This window comes from Protopterus annectens, chromosome 10.part0 (genome assembly GCF_019279795.1).
Source record: "Protopterus annectens isolate FY-2018-M chromosome 10.part0, PAN1.0, whole genome shotgun sequence".
Taxonomy (NCBI): Eukaryota; Metazoa; Chordata; order Ceratodontiformes; family Protopteridae; genus Protopterus; species Protopterus annectens.
In genome coordinates, this window is record NC_056744.1 from 1,505,891,521 (window position 1) to 1,505,914,021 (window position 22,501).

The following is a 22,501-nucleotide window of genomic DNA, read 5'->3' on the forward strand; positions in this document are numbered from 1 at the left end:
AGTGGTAGTTACACACACATGCACACGGACACACACACACATACACACACACACACACACACACACACACACACACACACACACACACACACACACATACACACGAGAGACAAAGACAAACATATATTTTATATATGGTGTGTGTGTGTGTGTGTGTGTGTGTGTGTGTGTGTGTGTGTGTGTGTGTGTGTGTGTGTGTGTGTCTGTGTGTGTGCGGGAGTGTGTTTCTCACAATGGGGTAAAAGTACCAACTATATTGAAGAGACAAAAAGCCGGTACAATTGATTAAAAATCAGTTTATCGCATATACTGACTTTTTGTTAGTGCAAGATCCCAGTACAGTAGGGATTGTGGAATTTGTTCTTTCTCCACTGTATTGCTATCGTGTAGTTGGACTATATAATTAGGAAGAGGTTTGGGGGGTACAGGTGGGCATGTTGTCTCCATGAAAAAAGTGTATTATTGTTTTTAAGTTATTTTTATGCAATTTTTTTGACTGCTTGGTTATTGACAAGCAGTCCGCAATGACCAACTATTCCACGGGTCTATATCATATTATCGAATTTCTAAAACATCGAACACCATAAGCTCGAACTTGGAATCTCGAAATATGATATCATCGAAAGCTCAGAACAGCAAATTTTTTCCCTGGGAAAAAATTTGCTGTTCTGACTAACACACACACAACACAAGCACACCAAAAAAACAGCAATCCACACACATACACTTAAAATCCTACATCTAACCCTACACTAAACTGTACATACACCACTATCTATCCACTTACCTTAACCCAAACCCTAACTCTAAGGTCCATCACTATCGCACACTCACCTCACCTGCACCCTAACCCTAACTCACCTAACCCGTGCCCTAACCCTAAAGTCTATCACTATTGCACACTCACCTCACCCACGCCCTAAACCTAACTCACCTAACCCGCGCCCTAACCCTAACGTCCGCACTATCACACACTTACCTGAACCCGGCCCGTAACTTTCCACCATAGTACTTAAAATAGCGATGCCAAAGAAACAACCACTATACCAAAAATAAAGCATGCACGGAAGCAGCTGCACGGCTCGATAGGTAATCCAAAAAGACAAAAGAGAAGAGCCAGCAAAACATGACTCAATATAGAAATAAACTTTTTATTGGTAAAAAACCATAGTCCAAAGGGACAGCAAAGAATAATACAGACCAGTTTCGGCTGGTTAACTATACACAGCCTTCCTCAGTGAAAAAAATTGATGTTCTGCAGCATCGCTATTTTCAGCGTTTGCTGTTTTGGGTTTGATATTAGAACATTCAATGTTTTCAAACTTCGATGTTCTAATATAGACCCCCATTCGACATGATATAAATATACATATATATATATATATATATATATATATACATATATATTTAAAAAATGAGAGATTGATGTATGTGCTCATATGAACACACGCACACACTTATGTATGCATTTATATATATATATATATATATATATATATATGTTTATGTAGATATAAATATATATATATATATATATATATATATATATATATATATATATATATATATATATATATATATATATATATATATATATATATATATATATATATATATTATATATATATATATATAGAGAGAGAGAGAGAGCATGTTGTGAGATGAATTGTACGAGATATATATATATATATATATATATATATATATATATATATATATATATATATATATATATATATATATATATACACACACATACATGTATAAATGTGTGTGGGTGTGTGTGTGTGTGTGTGTGTGTGTGTGTGTGTGTGTGTGTCTGTGTGTATATATGCACACGCACACACACAAAATAGTCTTCACTATTTCATAGCTGCAGATACATTGAAGCTTGATTGCTTAAACTAGTCTAAATGCTTTCTACTATTCTCTCTGCCTGAGTACCATACCGCTATTATCCATTGCATATTGCTTCTTCTACACTAACTTTACTAATACACTTCAGCAGTCAAAAAATATAAATAAGTCAATCAAATCAATGCATCTCTTTTGCTCACTATCCCTACACCCACAGAAATACACACACACACATATATAGCTATATCTATCTAGAGAGAGCTATATTTGTGTGTTGCATGCACACACACACACACACACACACACACACACACACACACACACACACACACACACACACACACACACACACACGTAATTCCAAGGCGACTTTGGAGCTGGACTTCAATAGAATACAGGTTTATTCAGTAATTCACACAGTCCAATAAATCAGAATAACACCCTCTTTGTTTCCAAACTGTAACCAAATAAATACAGTTTCTCTGATTATTTCTCATTAAAAGTATTCAGTCTACATAACCCCTCCAGGGTACAGGCTTCCTTTTTAAAAAGAAAATCCAAGGCTGAAGGTCTCTTGCAGAATCAGTTTCCATCTCTAAAAACAAGTACTACCATAAAGTACATCCACAAGTTGGCACCAGTTCAGCTCATGCTTCTCACTGCTTGGTCCTTCCTTCAGATGATCCTCAAATTGGCTCCAGAATGTAGAGGGATAAAGCCCTGATGAAGACCTGAGTTCAGATGTTTGCTCAGGTAGTCATAGGGCTGGGCAGAGGGTGAGCTTGGGTGGCTTATATTAGCTTATTTATCCTGAGGGGAGGGAGAGGGGAGAGAACAACGACATGATATAGAGTGTTTTCTACAATGTCTGCAAAAGTGGTTGAGCCACATGTAAAGACTTGAACAAAATGCCATAATGTCCAGTGGGTACCAGTCCTTTGGGCACTATATGAGTAGCAAATCAAAACATATTTATTCCCAAATCAAGTTAATAACCACAACTTCCTTTGCATTTGATGTGGGACAAACAAAGCTTATTAAAAAAGCACAGTTTCACAACTTCAAACCCACTGCATTAGCTATTAATGTAGTACCATTTTGGTCCCCTTACTTATCATCAGAATCAGTTTTCTATGTTGCATCCATCTTAATAAATTGATCTGGTAGAGAGGAACAGATTCCCAGCTATAGAAACAATCATTTATTATCTGTCTTGATATAGCAGGGAGTTTTCTAGTACTCTCAGAAAAGTGCAGTTGTGTAAGTTAAACAATATAACAGTAGATGATTGAATTATCACTGCAGTAGCCTTAGCGATAAGAGTTATATCATGCAAAGGGTATAACAGCTGGCTAGCTACCAAAGCTTCTAGGCATGTTCCAAGTGTCCAAACTGTCAAGGTGGTCAAGCTGAGGTGACTAAAAGACACGTTTGGGAGCAAAGTCCTACAGAGCTTCCCTGCCAGCTGAAAGAGGGAGGTTGAGCCCTGAAAGGACTAAGCTAGGAACAGCAAACTATAAATGTCTACATCCTGGCATAAAAAAACACACCAAAAAACAAGGGAAGTGGAGGGATCGAAAGGCTTCTTTAATAGTGATTATTCAAACACCTACTGTTATAGTAAGTTCAATTTACACAACTGTAATGTATTCATCATACTGTAATATAGTCATCAAACTAATCACTGCTGCAGTAGCATTAGCTATATGACTAGATTACCACAGCTAACTTCATTTGGGAAATTGAAAGAGAAGACTCAAGAACCCCCTTGAGAATGGTCCTAGTAAAGCCTGATCTGGACCAAGAAAGTAATCAAGCTTATAGCGCTTTGTAAAAGTGTGTACTGAAAACCATGTAGCAGCTTCTACAATATTTCTAGAATCCATCCTTTTCCAAAAGCCATAGATGAAGCCAAGGCCCTGCTAGAGAGGGCCTTGACCCTGCCTAGAATAGATTTGTTATGGTGAGTATAATCAAAGGTAATAGCATTAGACAACTTTTTAGAAATAGTCTGTTTTACCCAAGTTGTCCTTTCTCCTTAGTTTCATGAGAAATAAACAGTTGATCCAAAGATCTGAGAGATATAGTTCTGTCAAGAAAGTGCCGGTGTTGTCAATGGACATTCAACGCATGGAGCATCCTTTCTCCCTCATTTTTAGATTCAGTAAAGAAAATGTGAAAATGGAAACTTGGATGACCCTTTAGACATAAAATAAGGATTATTTCCCAAAGAAAACTTTTCTGTATGGAAAATGAGGTAGGGTTGACTCACCATAAGAGCTTGCAACTCAGATACCCTTCTTGCAGAGATCAGAGCAATCAATGAAACTTTTTTCCATGTTAAGAACCTCAAGTCAGCCAGATGAGCTGGTTCAAAATCAGCAAGTGCTAGCTTCCCTAACACAAAATTAAGATTACAGGAGGGGACACCGGTTTATTTGGCAGCCACTTATGCAAAACTCCTTTCAAGAGCATTTTGAAATAAGACAGCCTTGACAGAGCAGGATCTGTGGGCAGACATGTCAAAATGACCAATAAATGAACCTTGATAGAGGAATAAGAAAGGCCATAGGATAGTAACTCACGCAAATATTGTAAAACCAGGGAAAATCTAGCCCTAAATGTGTGCTGGTTAAGCCATTGGTACCAACTAGGCTTTCTTACCTTCATTAGCACCTGCTGCACATCCTCAGTAACAGGAGCCTAAAAGGAATTAAGACCTTATCATCCAAACGAACAAAACCAAAGTTAAATGGGGAACTAAATCTGCCAGATTTTACATTATATTTTGATATAATTAATCGTAGCAGAATGGTAAGAATTGCGGAACATAATCCAACAAAGGACACACTGGTTCACTTACTTGGTTAACACTGTATTTTAATTATATAAAATCACTTAAATTCAATCCCAAAGCGCTCCGCTTTATGCACCAACAAGAAGTGTTAAACTTTAAGTTGATTGACTCACTAAAATACTTTATCATCAATCTACAGAAACTCTTTGCAGCCTTTACTTTATCAGCAGCCCTGGATACTCTACAACCCTTGCATCTTAATCCAAACCTGAAACTTAATAATTCAATGATAAAGTTAATAAACTCCCCTTAACAAAAGACAAAAGAATTATGGACTTTTTCCCATATCGAGAATATTCCTTAATCGAAATAAGAACTCAGATGAATTTACCAAAGTCATATACTATAATTGTTAGGCAAATCATAGAATTAACTTCCAGGTATTTAATTAATAGCAAGATAAAAATTACTGAGAGAGCTATGTAAGACCCTGTGGAAACTAATGCTATCAACAAAAAATGGTCTTTAACACTTATAAAGTGATATCTGAGACTAAATCTCAGTCAGATGTTATTTATGCTAAATGCTATGTGGAAGCAAACCCCTCGTTAATGGAGAATCAGATAAAAGAATATTTCAAAACAACCCACAAAATTCTCCCCCTCAAAAAGGTACTGTATACACATCTCATGATAGTAAATAATGCTGATTTGACCCCTGCAGTCATACATAAATTCAAGTCAGAGTTTTCACCTATATGCCTACACTGCAAGTTCCAAAAAGTGGATTTGATACACATGTTCTGGAGCTGCAAATGGTTATATAAGCTATGGAATTCCCTAAAGCTCTAGCTTAAAAAGATGGGATATGTGAATACAACACTTTCCTTGGAATATACACTACTTCATATCCCTGCCACAGATTTTCCAGCATCTCAAAAAAGTATACACATTACACTTTTCCTCCTCATGAAGCTTTACACTGCATCTGAATGGAAGGATAGACTTGCAATTTCATTGTAGGAATTTAAACAAATGACTATTAAACATTTATTTGTATACAAATTGATTATTTATAACAGAAAAAAAAGTAAAAATCAAACTACAGAAAATATAGGCTAAGACTTATGACATTGTGGCATCATAATAACTACAAGCTCTATTTCCCCTGATAACAAAAGATTGGTATTGATTTGGTATTAAGATCCTACTCATATCTTGCTGGTACAATATATTAGATCTATGTGGCTTACTAATATCTGAATGCTAACAAGGAATTCAAACTTGTGTAAATAATTATATAATAGCTTAATTTGCTTTGTTTGGTAAAATGACGTACTCTCTACATATATTACTTGTATATGTGTGTATGGGTTATTAGATGTAAAAGTAAACAATAAAGATTTCTGAGAAAAAAAAAAGACCTTATCATCCAGGTAGTCATTTGAAAATGATTGATGTCATAATGTATCAAACATCCCTGTTCTTGTGTGAGTAGATCCAGTCTGTGAGGATTCTTGTGGTAACTGCCTCTGTCCATTTTTGAAAGAAGGGATAACCACAGTTGCCTAAGCCAAAAGGGAGTCACCATAAAGCTCTTAGTGGATTTCTTCTGAATCTTCAGAATTAGCCTGTATAATAGTGGAAAGGGGGTAAATACATACAGGAACATTTCTGTACAAAAAAAAAAAGCCATCTGTCTTCCAGGTCTTCTTGCATAGAGTCCTAGAACAGAATCTTGATTGTTGAAAGAGAAGGCAAAATTGTCTCTTTGAGGAACTCCCCACAGATGGGACAAATGTTGGTCCTTCTGATCTAGTTTCCATTTGTGAGGGGCTTCCCTAGTTCTGCTCAGCTTGTCTGTCACACAGTTTTGCTCTGTCAGAATGTAGGATGCCTGTAAAGTGAGACTGTGCTGTGTGAAGCTATATCCCAAGCTAACACTGCTGGTCTGCACAAGTGGTATGACACATTCCCCTTTCATTGTTGATATACTGCAATACTGTAGTCACTGTCTGAACCACTTTTAAGAGGTTCCAGGGGCCAAAGATGGGTCGGAGAGCTGAATGCCTTGATCAGAACATCTTGTAGCTATTTATGTGCTTGTGTTTGTTTTTGGTGTCCCACACCTATGCACTTTTATCCTTCTGGTAACTGATACCCAGCAAATTTCAAAGCATCTGTGGTTGTTGAATGCTTTGTGACATGGTTGGAGAAGAGGAGAACCAGATTTAAGGATATATGTTGTCTCCATCAAAAGATTTCTCTTTTGAGAAACCCCAGTAGAGGGATTTGAAAAGATAAATACTGGGACCAAAGAGATTTTAGACACCACTGCATCTTTCCCATGTAGAGTGTTGCAGGTATATCATGAGAATCACAGATGACATCAGATCCAAAATCCTGAGGCATTCCCTCACAGTGACTGAAGTCTGAGTGAAAATCCTTACAAACAGACGTCAATAAGGATATTTTTTTTTCTTATGCAAGAACAGCTCTTTTAACTGAGGTGTCTAGCTGACATCTCAGGAACACAATCGTATGTGAAGGAGTCAAGAAAGACTTTTGAATGTTCTTTTGGAATCCCACTTCTATAAGAGATCTCTCACCCAAGAGATAGAGATTCCTCACATTTTGAAAAAGACTCTGCAGTGATGGGAAGTCATCTAAGTATGAAAAATGTGGATACCCTGTAGTCTGCAGTGAGCTATAGCTGGAGCTAGACACTTTGTGAACACTGTTGGCATAAGTGAAAATCCAGAGTTTAAGGTGGAGAACAATTAGTGTTACCCAGACATACAAATCCTTAAGAAATGTTTGAAGTCTGGATGAATAAGGATGTGATGATAAACATCTTATAAGTCTAGTGTTACCAGGAAACTTGAAAGAGGAAGAAGACATAATAGATTGTGAAGTGACATAATTTTGAATTAGTGTAGGTTTAGGAAAGAAATATCTAGAAATGGTCTCCAGGCATTATCTTTTTGGCACTGGTTCTTTCAGTCCTTGGGACAGTGTATGATGAAGAACAGGTGGAAATAAACAAGTCTGATCTGGAGGATGAAGAATGACCCCTGGAAAGGATGAATTTCCTGCCACAGCCAATTGTAATCTTGATAAATGATATTTAGAATCCATTTGTCTGAAGCAGTCTGTTGCCAAAGAGAAAAAAAAGGAGATTAAGACTTTCTAAAAGTAAAAGGGGCTATGGTGGGAGTTGCTCAGAAGGTCTCTTGAATATTAGGCTGTATTTGGTTTTGGGAGTTTAGAGACTTCTTTTTGAAACTCCCTTGCTATTCCTTCTTAAACATCTGTTTGCCTGAATTCTGTTACAACTGTATAATCTGTTTTCTGTCAAAATGGAAGAGGGGGAAAAAAACTTGAACAATTCAGAAAAGGAGAGATGAAAAATATTAGAGATTCCCTGGCTCAGCTTGCCACTTTCATCTGATTTTATGATCACCTTTGCAGCAGAGGGGCCAAACACTAAACTTCTATCCAAGGGAGAATTTAAAATCTCATTTTTAACATAACTGGAAGGTTTTGAGAATGCAGCCATGTAAACCTCCTTAAAATAGTACAAGTGGGTTTCTGTGAGCATTCGAAAAATAAACCAAACTGTCACAAAAATGCCAGGAGAGCTATGTTTTCTAACTACCACCATTTATTCACTTTAAACGCAAAAATAAAATACGTTTTTCGTTCCACTAAATTGCGAAACTTCTTCAGAAAAAACACTCTACTCACAATGACGCTTATATTTATAACTTCTTAGGTATTTCCTATTAAATTGGTGCCAAAAACACATCAATTAGCAATTTAATTTACTTAAAGTTATCTTAACCATAAAATATGAAATACTATGAATTTAAATAAATATGAATAAATATATATAAATAAATATTCCAAACTTCTCAAATCAGTGAACAAATTTCAGTCAAGTGCAGGCACACAAATTTAATTCCGAAAAACATTTAAAAATTATTATTTTTTAAAAATTAATAAAATATATATATATATATATATATATATATATATATATATATATATATATATATAAACATATATATACACAACCATACTTCATAAATTTCATAAATAATACCCTTTCTATTAAAATTAAAATTATGAAATAACCATTTATGAGGGTGTGTTTTTAACGAATGAAATTGTATTATACTTTATACATAAATTTCCCATCTAATAACACAGCAAATGTATCGCAAATATCAAAAATATCAAAAATATCAGATTTATGACTTTTATAAAATTATAAATCATATATACATTTTATAAATACATTATATAAATACATATATATAATATGTATAATATACTCAAAATACTAAAAAGACATTCATATATAAAAATATATAAGTATAAATACAATATAAATAAAAATGTTTAAATATTTATCTCATCTGACTTTTTAACTTTAACTAGCACATTATATTGCATTTGTCATTTAGACCTGGATACACATAGGCATTAAGCCTGATTTGCCATAAAAGTTCAATTTTCTCAAGCATTAATGATACAGGTCCACCTCTTTCATCTTGATTTACTTGTTGTATAATTTTAAACTTCAACTTATGACTAGGGAACATTATTATGTGTCTTGCTAAAGCATGTTCTTCTTTATGCTGATTTATACATCTTAAATGCTCCAATACCCTCTCCTTAAATTTTCTATCCGTCTTGCCAATGTAAAAACATGGACAGGCCTGGCATTGGGCTAAATATACAACTCCTTTAGTTGTGCAGTTTAATTTTCTTGTAATATTTATTTTGTATCCATTAACCACAATGCTTTTGCCTATCTCTACCACATGACAAATTGAGCAATTACCACATTGTGTCATTCCTACATTCTTTATAAAGGGATGTCTTTGTTTTTGAAACATTTGTTTAAAGCTAATGGCCTTTCTCCACACTATCTTCGGTTTTGTCTGAATATCAACGCCCAAAGTACTATCCCCATTAATCAGAACACAATTTTTAAGTATAATCTCCTTTATATGCATGTAATTAGAACAAAAATTAAAAATACATGCCAAATTAAATTCATTACTAAGGACATTTTGCAAAACATTTAAATTCTGATTATGGGGTAAGTGTTCGTGTTCGTTTAACCCACTAGAACACATTCTGGTTCTATTTGTTAAAATAGCAGTAAAAATCCCATTCATTCTTTTAGTTGTCACTTCAGTAATTATTTTTTCTATAAAATCTTCTGGATATGCCCTATTCAGAAACATATGTTTTAAAACAATACATTCAGCTTGAAATTTCTGATCAGTTGTCACCATTCTCGCTGCTCGGACAAATTGTCCTTTTAGCACTGAACATTTTTGATGTAGGGGGTGCGCACTGGAAAAATGCAAAAAACTTATTTGAATATGTTGGCTTTCTATAGATACTGGCTTCATACTGTTGTTCTTCATAATTTTTTATCAAAAATACATCTAAATAAGAAATAGATGTCGTATCAAAAATATATGTGAAGTTCAAAAAATCAGTCGATTGATTCATCTCTTCGACCAATTTTGATGCCATTTCTGTGCATCCTTCAACTATAAATAAACGGCGATAGTTAGAAAACATCGCTCTCCTGGCATTTTTGTGACGGTTTCTGTGAGCATGACAGGTAACATCTACTGGACCTGGCGAATGTGTGTCACTATGTGAAATACGGGTTTGGGTAAGATGACATGTGTGAAGCAGACAGAGAAATATCTCCTTTCTGACAGACAGTGTTACTTAGAAATCAGAAGGAAAATATACATGGGTGTGGAGGAAAATCATTTTATCTCCATTTAAATTCCTTCATTAGTCATTTTAATTTAAGCACATTGGCAGATATGGTGCTTTTGTGATTTATCCTTTTAAAAAAATATTATTATAATAAGCCTGTTCCTGCAGCCATACAGTTTATCCCCTTTTGTATATTGTATATCTACTATAATTCTCTCAGCCTTGTGCCCTGCAATACCATCATGCACCATGTATATACTGCTTGCGAGTTATAGTTCTATACACTGCAATCCACTCCACCTGTCTTGTTTCTAAATTGCATAATTCTTTTCTACTTTTCCAACTTTCCTCCTTTGTGCTATTTCAACTCACCTTTTAAATTGGCTCCTTTGAGTTCATGTCTTAAATATAAAAATGTGACCTTTTTCTGTTGATATTCATTTTGTATTTTTGCCTTTTCTACCTTCTACCTGTTTACTGTCCTCAGGTGCCCCAGATGCCAGCTTGTTTATCTTATCACCACCTTCATTTTTGTACAAGAGAGAGAGAGAGAATTTGTATTTCTGTTTTACTTTTTTCACTATATTATTATATATGGTTAACAGTCTAACCTGTATGTTAAAAATGAAACGTGTTGATCATAATGTGCATTGCTGCTTGTGCATATTCATTAAGCTACCATTGCAGCATAGTAAACAGAATTGTACTATATTATGTTTATACTTTCTTTTTCGTTTTCCTGTTTTATTCATGTATGCTCTGTCTAGTACAATTCTACTACAGAATGTTTCTGTACTGCTGCTTTTCTTCCTGAGTTTCCTCTAAAAAAGCGTCTTTGTGTCTAGATGGACTTTCCCAGTAAACAAAATAAATAAATAAATCTAGAAATATTGTAAATGTAAGAGTGTGCGCGTGTGTGTGTGTGTGTGTGTGTGTGTGTGTGTGTGTGTGTGTGAGTGTAGACATATATATTAGACATATATAGAGACAGATGTGTGTGTGTATATTAGATATAGATAGATTGATGTAGATATATATATATATATATATATATATATAGATACATTACCTAAACTTGCTCTCTATTTATTTGCAATATAATTCCATAGTAACATAATATTTCTACAACTCTGGTAATTCAGATCTGCAAATGTTCTATATAAAATATAAATTATTTATTGTTCTAACCTCTTTGTAACCCCTTGGCTGAGCTTGAAGTAGATCTTTGTACATTAAAAAGTATAGCACTATCCTTTAAGTTCACACCAGAAGGTTAAGAAGCAGGACATTTTCTATTTCACAACAAAAGGTTTTCAGGTGCTGTAACTCCTAACTAATGCTACTAACTTTTCATATAAGCAATGTATGTTCCTTTACATATGTCTAACCTTATGAGAAATATCAGTAAATTGTGGAGGAGCAAACCTAAATCTGTGGCCAAAAATCATAGCACTATATATAAATAATAGCAGCTGAGGGGTATGCCTGCTAGGGAGATGGGGCAGAAGTAACACCATTTAGGTGCCTGTAACAGAATTACTGTATTCATTTGTGCTGATATAAATACAGACAAAATGTACTTTCTTCAGATTACTGTGGCAGTACCTGATGGTAATGAAAGAGAAGACAATGGTATTCGGCGTCTTGTAACAGAATGACTGTTTATCACCTGATCACAACTCATGCAGACGACATATTTTTGAAGTGAAACTTCTTCCCGGTGCTTTAAATAACTACCAAACAGTTAAGACAAGGAGAGAGTGAAATAGTTTGCTCTGCACAGAAATTGAAACAATCAACTGTTAAGCTACCCCAGAGGAGATAACAAGGAAAGCACAGACGCTATGCAAAGTCCATCTCGCAGCCATAAGAAATAAAGCATCACTCCCTTCACAAATATGATTCAGGTCACTTTCAGTCATGGCCCTTTTGCTCCTGACATCTGTGATGTGAACAAATGATGATGATGGTTCTCTCCAGCATGCAGTCCCTACCCTAAAGGCTTCCTGAATCAGAACCAGTTAAAATAGTGAAGCTTCACAAGAAAAGATATACAAGTTTTAGCAGTCTGTAAAAGAAAAATCAGTAGCAGAACATGGGACAGGCTCCTTATGTCAACCAAAGATCATCATCATTAACCCCCTTTTTCCCCATTTTCTCCCTGGGGTCAGAGTTTCATGTTAACTGTCACCATCTTTTTCTATTCAGTGATACTCTCCTGACTTCTTCGACACTCATGCCTAACTGTTGCAGGATTTCGCTCTCACAATCCATCCACCTCTTTGCTGGACAGCCTCATTTCCTCTTACCTTCTTCCTGTCTGCTCTAAATCTTCTTCACTAGATTGTCTTCTGCTATTCTCCACATGGCCAGACAACCATAATCTGTTCTGTTTGATGTTTTCTGCAATTGGAGCTACTTTGGCTTCTACTCTTATGTCCTAATTTCTTTCTCTCTTCCACAGTGTGCATCCTACCATCCATCTCAACCACTGCATTTTTATCACCTCTAGTTTCCTCCACTGCTCTCCGTTTACTGCCTAGGTTTCTGTGCCATACATTAGAACTAGTCACACCACTATTTTGTACAACTTAATGTTCAACGTCTTTGGCTTTCTTCTGTCATATACTATACCTGACACTTTCTGCCATTTGACTGCAGCCCTTCTGATTCTAGCTTTGACCTCCTCATTCAGACTTTCCTTCTCCTCAACCACCCCTTCCAGATACTTGAAGGTTTTAACTTGTTCCACTATTCTGGCTCAGTTCTCTGTTTCTTCTGAACTCCACCATTTGCTACCATTACAAACTGTCTTATCTGGACTCAGTTTCATCCCGTGTGCCCTCACTTTTGCATTCCATTCCCCTATCCTTTGCTAAAGTTCTTGGTCAGAGTCTACCTGTAATGCTGCATCATCTGCATACAGCAGCTTTGTTACTTTTCCCCCTCTGACCTGTTTGCTAATGTAGTCCATCACCAGTATGAACAGCAGTAGGCTCAGAGTTGAACACTGGTGCACACCTAATCCCACTGGGAACACCTGTGTGAGACCAAATACTGTTCATACTTGAGTCATATAGTCCTGATACATAGCTTGCACTAATTCTACTAATGTTTTTAGGACTGAAACACCGCAAGACTGCCCAAATCTGCTTTCTTGGGAATTCATCATATGCTTTCTCCAAGTCTAGGAATGCCCGGATGGACTCTTTCCTCATCTTTAGCATCTTCGCAACTGTCTCATTGCAAACATCAAGTCAGTTGTGCTGCATCCTGATTTGAAATCTGAACTGCTCATCTCCCATCTTACTTTCTACTATTCTGCATTTTTGTTTATCAATCACCCTTTCTAGAACTTTTATGCAATGTGATAAGAGTTTTATACTGTGTACTGCCTCAGTTATGAATGACCCCTTTGTTCATGAACACTGGTACTAGTATGCCTTTTCTCCAGGCATCTGGGATAGGCCTTCAATCCACACAGTGCTATGAGCACTCTGAGCAGCCATTTCTCCCCTATCTCAACCAACATCTTTATCACATCCGCTGTAACATCATCTGAGCCTGCTGCTTTCCCTGACTTAATTTTCCTTAGTGCTGCTCTTACTTCTTCTATGGTGGGCTCCTCCTCATCTCTCATCATAGGCTACAGTATGTTTGGAGCAGTATATCTTCTTTGGGGTTTTCTTCATATTAGTCCTAGAATCAAACAATTCATGCAAGTATGGCAAGGTGCACAGCTATAAAAAATGAGCTGGCAAAACAACAGCATCAGCCAGCACACAGTCTTCAGTGAACAAAAATCACAAACTCCAAAGTGTATTTCCTTTCCAAAACTTTATTCCTGCATACCAGTTTCAGCTATTCAGCCTTCATCAGTGCATAACAACCACATCTAACAAAAATTAAATACCCAGTGCTTCCATCTAATTGGTCAATTACAAGCATTCATTAAGACCTGGTGGGTATAAACCCCACAACCTAATAATCCATCCCTTTGCTTTAGTATCTAAAATAGTGTGCAAATCTTCCTTATTATTTCTATTCAATGTAATTTTGTCAATTATAGTGAATTAGAATCTGGCCATTTTATGTTTCAGAGTATGTTTTTACAAAGCATTTGACAAAATGTCTCATCTAATATCTCTCATTTGCTCCCAAATACTAAACTTAAGTGGACAAGATGTCTGCCCAACATAAAATACAGAGCAGATGCATTTGGCTAAATATACCACCTGATCTGTGTTACAATTCCCCAAAATATTTATCTGAAAAACATTAGAAGTGTTAGAAATAGAGAATTGTTCAGTTTTGCGCATATATCTACAGAAGCTGCAGTGACCACAAGGTTGACATCCTTTAACTAATTGTCCCCTTAAAGTAAGCTGACCTGAAGCTTTCTTGATCTTATTACCCTTTTTGTAATGGTTGTACCAACCTCTCAAGGTTTTACCCTGTCTAAATGTCAATAAACATTTTGCTGGCAATATATTCTGCAGCTGATCATCAAATAACAAAATATGCTAATATTTCTGTACCAAATCAATGAAGAAACTAGTATTACCCCCAAAGATTTTAGAGGTATTTTGGGTTTATATCATAGAAATTGTGTTCTATCAATATTATGCAAGAGTCACATACCTCCAATATATCAGAGTGTTTATAACCTATGTCACAAAACCGATTAATCATTTCCTGAGCCTGATAATTGTATACCAGTTCAGATGAACAAATAACAAAAGGAATCCAGAGACAGCGCACACAATCCGCACTTTATTCAAAGTATAAAACGTCCAAAACTAGATCACAAAGTTCGTCAGATGAACAAATCCTTTTTAGAAAGAAATTGGGACTTAGGTATGTTTCTTATTATGTGAGGTGGATGGCAGCTGCCAACATGTAAAAGGGTATTAACCTGGGGAAACTTCCTAAATACCTGACTACTTAAAGCCCCATCCTCCTCAACATTAACCAACATATCCAAAAACGTGATTTGCCTGGAGTCATGATGTACTGTGAATTGAATTCCCATTTATTATCATTCAAATATTCTACAAATTCTGTTAAATATATAACATCTGATCTCCGGATCAACCAACAGTCATCTAAATATCTCCTCCAGATGTCCATGGCTCTCAGATAAATACTATAAATAATATGCTCCGCCACAAAGCCCATAAAAAAGATCTGCATAAATGGGGTCAAATGAAGCCCCCATAGCTGTACCATTAAGTTGTAAATAACATTCCTCTATAAAATAGAAAATATTCTTAGTTAAATGTGTTCAGTAAGACACAATAGAAATCTATTAAACCCAGGGCTGTATAGTGAGGCCTTATCTAACAAATATTCAACAGCCATCAAACCTGCCCAATGATGAATGTTAGTGTACAAGGCTTTAACATCTAAAGTACATAACAGCCAACCATGCGCCAACTGCATCTGATCAGTAATAGTAAGAAACTTAGTTGTATCCCGAATCCAAGATCGTATCAACCCTAACAATGGTTTCAAGTAATAAGTAAGAAATTCAGACAGAGGTTCAGTAAGTGACCCTATATCTGAAACAATCAGCCTGAAAGGTAAAACTGTTGCCTCATTAGGTCCTGTACAGTTAACTGATGAACAATGTCCTTGGAAATGATCCCTTCTTCAAGTCCTACCTTAAGAAACTCATCAACCTCAGCCTTAAACTTGGGGATTTAATCCAAATGCATCCTTAAATAAAAACGATAATCTGTTAACAGTTTTTGGGCTGCAGAAAAATAGCCCTGTCCCACAGGACAACCGTGCCTCCCTTGTCAGCTTTACTAATAAAGACATGCTTATTATCAGACAAGCTCCTCATAGTTCCCATTCCGTCCTAGCAAGATTAAAATTCTTAATGGTGGAATGAGCATTATAGTTAAAATGTAACTCCTTTAACAGTTACTGTTGAAAGCTAGCCACAAACTTATTAATGGGAGGCATAAATGTGGATGATTTAAGCCTAAAACCAGAACTATCCTGGTTACCCAGCTCCTGTTTATCAAAAAATGCAATTTTAAATTCAATAATCTATAAAATGAAACGTCTCTAGCAAAAACATCATTTGCAACTGCGCAACATAGAATGAAACCCAAACCTTTATTTAATAATCCAATTTCAACATGAGCTAAAGTCAAAGAAGAAATATTAAGATTAGAATTATTATTTATTTAGACACCATCAGATGCAATAATGTCTCTAAAGTTGTTTCTCCTACCCCAATGATTTCTTCTGACCCTTCTAACTGGCCTAAAGGGGAAACTGTAGATTTTTGCTTAGCAGAGGGAGAAGAAGAAAGAGTCTCAAAATCCTGGACAGTTGGGAGAGCTGTGCTTGGTAGTCAATTAGGAAAGTAAGCGTTTCTCCTTTCATTGCTTAGAAAAAAGTAGTGACATGTATAGTAATTTTATTGGACCCTCCTTAAAAAGTGACAGTTCTGACACTGTGTTATGGTTAACTTACATATGCTATATACCTAGAGACAGAATGAGAGTTACACATATACACACACACACACACACACACACACACACACACACACACACACACACACACACACACACACACATGTGCACGCTTGCACACGTACACACATGGAAAAGACAAAAATCCAGTATGATTGATTAAAGTCCTCTTATTGCATATACTGACTTTTTGTCAGTGCAAGATCGCAATACAGTGGGGACTGTGGAATCTTTCCTTTCTCCACTGTATTGCTGTCTTGGAGTTGGAATATGCAATAACTGGGGGTAACAGGTGGGTGTGTTTCCTCCATGAAAAGAAGCGTATGTTCTTTTTATTTATTTACTTGTGTTTTAGATTGCTTGGTGATTGACAAGTTGTATGCGATCACTTAGCATTTGATATGATATAAATATGTATCTATCTATCTATATATATATATATATATATATATATATATATATATGTATATATATATATATATGTGTGTATATATATATATATATATATATATATATATATATATATATATATATATATATATATATATATATATATATATATGTGTGTATATATATATATATACATATTTACAAAAAATAGAAAAAAAGAGCTTCATGCATGTGCTCATATGAGCACACACACTTTATGTATTTATATATATATATATATATATATGTAGAGAGAGAGAGAGAGAGATGAACTGTATATACAGTAAAAAAAAAAAAATATATATATCTATATATATATATATATATATATATATATATATATATATATATATATATATACACACACAGACACACACACACACACACACACACACACACACACACACACACACACACACACACACACACACACACACACACAGAAATACACAATAGTCTTCACTGTTGCATAGCTGCAGATACATTGAAGCTTGATTGCTTATACTAGTCTAAATCCTTTCTACTTCTCTCTCTGCCTGAGCACCATACTGCTATTATCCACTGTATATTGCTTTTTCTACTCTAACTTTACCAACACACTTCAGCAGTGAAAAAAAATTTAAATAAATCAGTCAATCATATTAATAGATCTGTTTTTCTCCCTATCCCTACACAGACACACACACACACACACACACACACACACACACACACACACACACACACACACACACACATATCTATATATGTATAAATATATATATATATATATATATATATATATATATATATATATGTATACATATACAAAGAGAGAGAAAGATTTATCTAGTGTTACACACACACACACACACACACACACACACACACACACACACACACACACACACACACACACACACACACGGACACGGACACACATACACATGTAATTCCAAGGAGACACTGGGGCTGGACTTCTATAAAACACAGGTTTATTCAGCAATTCACACAGTCCAAACATCAGAATAACAACCTCTTTGTTTCCAAACTATAACAAAATAAGTATGGTTTCTCTCATTTTTCTCATTAAAAGTATTCAGTTTACATAACCTCTCCACGGAACAGACTTCCATTTTAAAAAGAAAATCCAAGGTCGAAGGTCTCTTGCAGAATCAGTTTCTTGCTCTAAAAACAAGTGCGACCATAAGATACATCCATAAGTTTGCACCAGTTTGGCTCATGCTTCTCACTGTCTGGTCCTTCCATAAGATGATCCTCCAAGTGGCTCCAGAATGTAGAGGGATAAAGCCCTGATAATGACCTGAGTTCAGATGTTTGTCATAGGTCTGGGCAGAGGGTGAGCTTGGGTGGGTTATACTAGCTTATTTATCCTGAGGGAAGGGACAGGGGGGATACATATGTGTAAGAACTGATAGTAGCGTAGACTACTGGAATGAAATGGAAATAAATGGAAGAAACTAGAATAAATGTTTTTATATTTTATTTACCAGAACTGTGGTGAAAAGGTGCCAGTCTCTTCTTTATATGGCAAATCTTCTTGCACACTTTAGAATAAATGTCTGCATACACTGTAGTTTGGTAAATAATGTTTTATTATGTACAGTGGTGATAGATGTCAACAATATATGAGTCAAATCTTACCACCACCAATAACAGTGTTGATAAACTGAAATAGACTGTATTATAATGTCCATAGCTTCTGCGCTTATTATACTGTCTGTAAATTCTGTACTCAGAATGTCAAATCTTACTGTCTCCAATAATAGTGCAGATCTTAGGATGGGTAGCTTCTGCAGTCATTATACTCAGATTTATTCCTTTCCTTCTGAATAATATAATTTATATTCTGAAATGCTGAATACTTGGGGTCTATAGTACGTTGTCGAAACGGCTTTATAGCGAATGCCATTTCATTGACACAGTAACATTGAACTGCCAGAAAATCGAATGGCCAGGTCAGAATTTTTTTCCGCCATGGAATTGCCCTTTACCCCACTGTATTGCGATCTCAGAGTTGGTGTATTTAGTTAGGGGGGTGTGGGGGGCAGAGCCCCCCACTCTGTAATGGTTTAGTTAGTTTGTCATGTCTGGTTGGTCTACCGATTTTTTTTCCATAGGAAAAAATTGGTAACCTGGCCATTCAATGTTCTGGCAGTTTGATGTTACTGTGTCGATAAAACAGCATTTGCTGTAATGCCATTTCAACCACATAATATAGACCCGGGTACTTGACCTGATTTCTGCACTCATGCTTGAGTGTCTGTACTAAACTTGTGTGGACTGCACTGCAATGATTTTCTGTTTACCAGTCTGAGGGAACTAACTGATTCACTGTGTCTGAAGTATCTCCTAATAATACCAAAACCCTGTAAATTTCTACAAGCTTCTTTAACCTTGGTTTCTAAGCCTCGTACCATCTAAACAAGATCTGTTTGTAGATGTACTGCACATTCTACTCATCAGTATTCTTGACTGAAGGTTATTTTTTTCTGAAAGTGCATTCACTGCAACTGCATGCAAAATGTAAAAGCTTGCTTTAATATGGCTGCATTTCTAGACTTACACAAATAGAATACTGTATTTTTGTCTAACAAACTACATTTAAATGAATCCTGATCTTACAATAGGGTTGGTGATACCCCTCTGTTTGATACTTGGTGGAGAACAAGGACATGATAGAGAGTGTTTTCTGCAATGTCTGCAAAGGTGGCTGAGCTGCCACATGTAAAGACCTGGACAAAATGCCACAATGTCCAGTGGGTACCAGTCCCTTGGGCACTATATGAGTAGCAAATCAAAACACCTTTACTCCCAAATCGAGCCAATAACCACAATGTCCTTTGCGTCTGATGTGACACATACAAGGCTCCTTAAAAAAATCACAGTTTCACAACTTCAAACCTACTAATGTTTTACCACTTTAGTCAACTTACTTATCATCAGAATCAATTTCCTTTGTTGTATCTATCTTAATAAATTGATCTGCTAAAGAGGCACAGATTCCCAGCTATAGAAACAAGCATTTGTTATCTCTCTTGAGAAAGCAGGGAGTTTTCTAGAACTCTTAGGAAAGTACAATTGTGTAAGTTGAACTTAACATAACAGTAGCTGTTTGAATTATCACTGCAGTAGCTTTAGCTATATGCTTTATAGCCTACAAAGAATAGAATGGTTGGCTAGCTTCCAAAGCTTCAAGGAACCTTCCATGTGCCCAAACTGTCAATCAGGTTGAGCTGAGATGACTAAAAGACAACTTTGGAAGCAAAGTCCTACAGAGCTTCTCTGCCAGCTGAATGAGGGAGGCTGAGCCCGGAAAGGACTATGCTAGAACAACAAAATATAAATCTCTACATCCTGGCACAAAAATCACACCAAAAAAGAAGGGAGGTGGAGGGAGAGCAGCTTCAGTAGTAGTGATCATTCAGACATCTACTGTTATGGTAGGTTCAATTTATACAACTGTAATGTATTCATGATACTGTAATACAGTCATCAAACTGATCACTGCTACAATAGCCTTAGCTTTATGAGTAGCTAACCACAGCAAACTTCATTTGGGAGGTAGAAAGAGTAGAGTTCAGAATTCCCAGAGAATGGTCCTAGCAAAGCTTGATATGGACCTAGAGAAGTAATCAAGCTTATAGTGCTTTGTAAAAGTATGTACAGAATACCAAGTAGCAGCGTCTACAATATTTCTAGAATCCATCCTTTTCCAAAAGCCATAGAAGAAGCCAAGGCCCTGGTAGAGAGGGCCTTGACCCTCCCTGGAATAGATTTGTTATGGTGAGTATAACCAAAGGTAATAGCCTTAAACACATTTTTGGAAATGTCTGTTTTACCCAAGTTGTCCATTCTCCTTAGTTTCATGAGAAAAAAAACAGTTGATCCAAAGATCTGAGCAATATAGTTCTGTCCATTTGCTAATGTATGATTTTCTAGTAGCAGGTTTTCTTGCCTTCATTAGTACCTGATGCACATCTTCAGTAAACAGATGCCTAAAAGGGATTAAGACTATATCATCCAGGAAGTCAGTTGAAAATGATTATCAGAATGTATCAAACATCCTTGTTCTTGTGTAACTAGATCCAGTCTGGGAGGAAGCTTGTGGTAACTGCCTCTGGCCATTTCTGCAAGAAGGGATAACCACAGTTGCCTAGGCCAGAAGGGAGTCACGTTAATCTCTTACGGGGTTTCTTCTGAATCTTCAGATGTAGCATGAATAATAGTGGAAAGGGTAGAAACACATATAGGAATATTTCTGTACAAGGAAAAGAAAAAAACAGCTAACTTCCAGGTCTTCTTGCATACAGTCCTAGAACATAATCTTGATTGTTGAAAGAGGAGGCAAAAAGGTCTACTTAAGGAACTCCCCACAGATGGATCAAATGTTGGTCCTTCTGATCTAGTTTCTATTTGTGAGTGGCTTCCCTAATCCTGCTCAGCTTGTCTGTTGCACAGTTTTGCTCTGTCAGAATGTAGGATGCCTGTAGAGTGAGACTGTGCTGTGTGAAGCTATTTCCCAAGCTAATATTGCTGGTCTGCACAAGTGGTAGGACGCATTCTCTTTTTATTGTTGATATACTGCAGTACTTTAGTTACTGTCTGAACCACTTTGAAGAGGTTCCAGAGGCCAAAGATGGTTCAGAGAGTTGAATGCTTTGATCAGGATATCTTGTAGCTATTTATGTGCTTGTGTTTATCTTTTGTGCTGCACGCCTCTTCACTTTTATCCTTCTGGATACTGATCCCCCAGCAAAGTCCAAAGCATCTGTGGTTGCTGAATGCTTTGTAACAGGGATGGAGAAGAAGAGAACTGGATTTACGGATATATATTGTCTCCATCAAAAGATGTCTCTTCTGATAAACCACAGCACAGGGATTTGAAAAGACAAATGCTGGGACCAAAGAGATTTCAGATACCACTGCATCTTTCTCATGTAGAGTGTTGCCAGGTGTATCATGGGAATCACAGATGACATGGGACCCAAAATCCTGAGGTATTCTCTCACAGCAACTAAAGTCTGAGTGAACATCCTTAGAAACAGATCTAAATAAGGATCAGTTTTTTTTTTGCTGTGGAAGAATAGCTCCTTGAACTGAGGTGTTTACCTGACATTCCAGGAACACAATCCTATGAGAAGGAGTCAATAGACTTTTGAATGTTCTCTTAG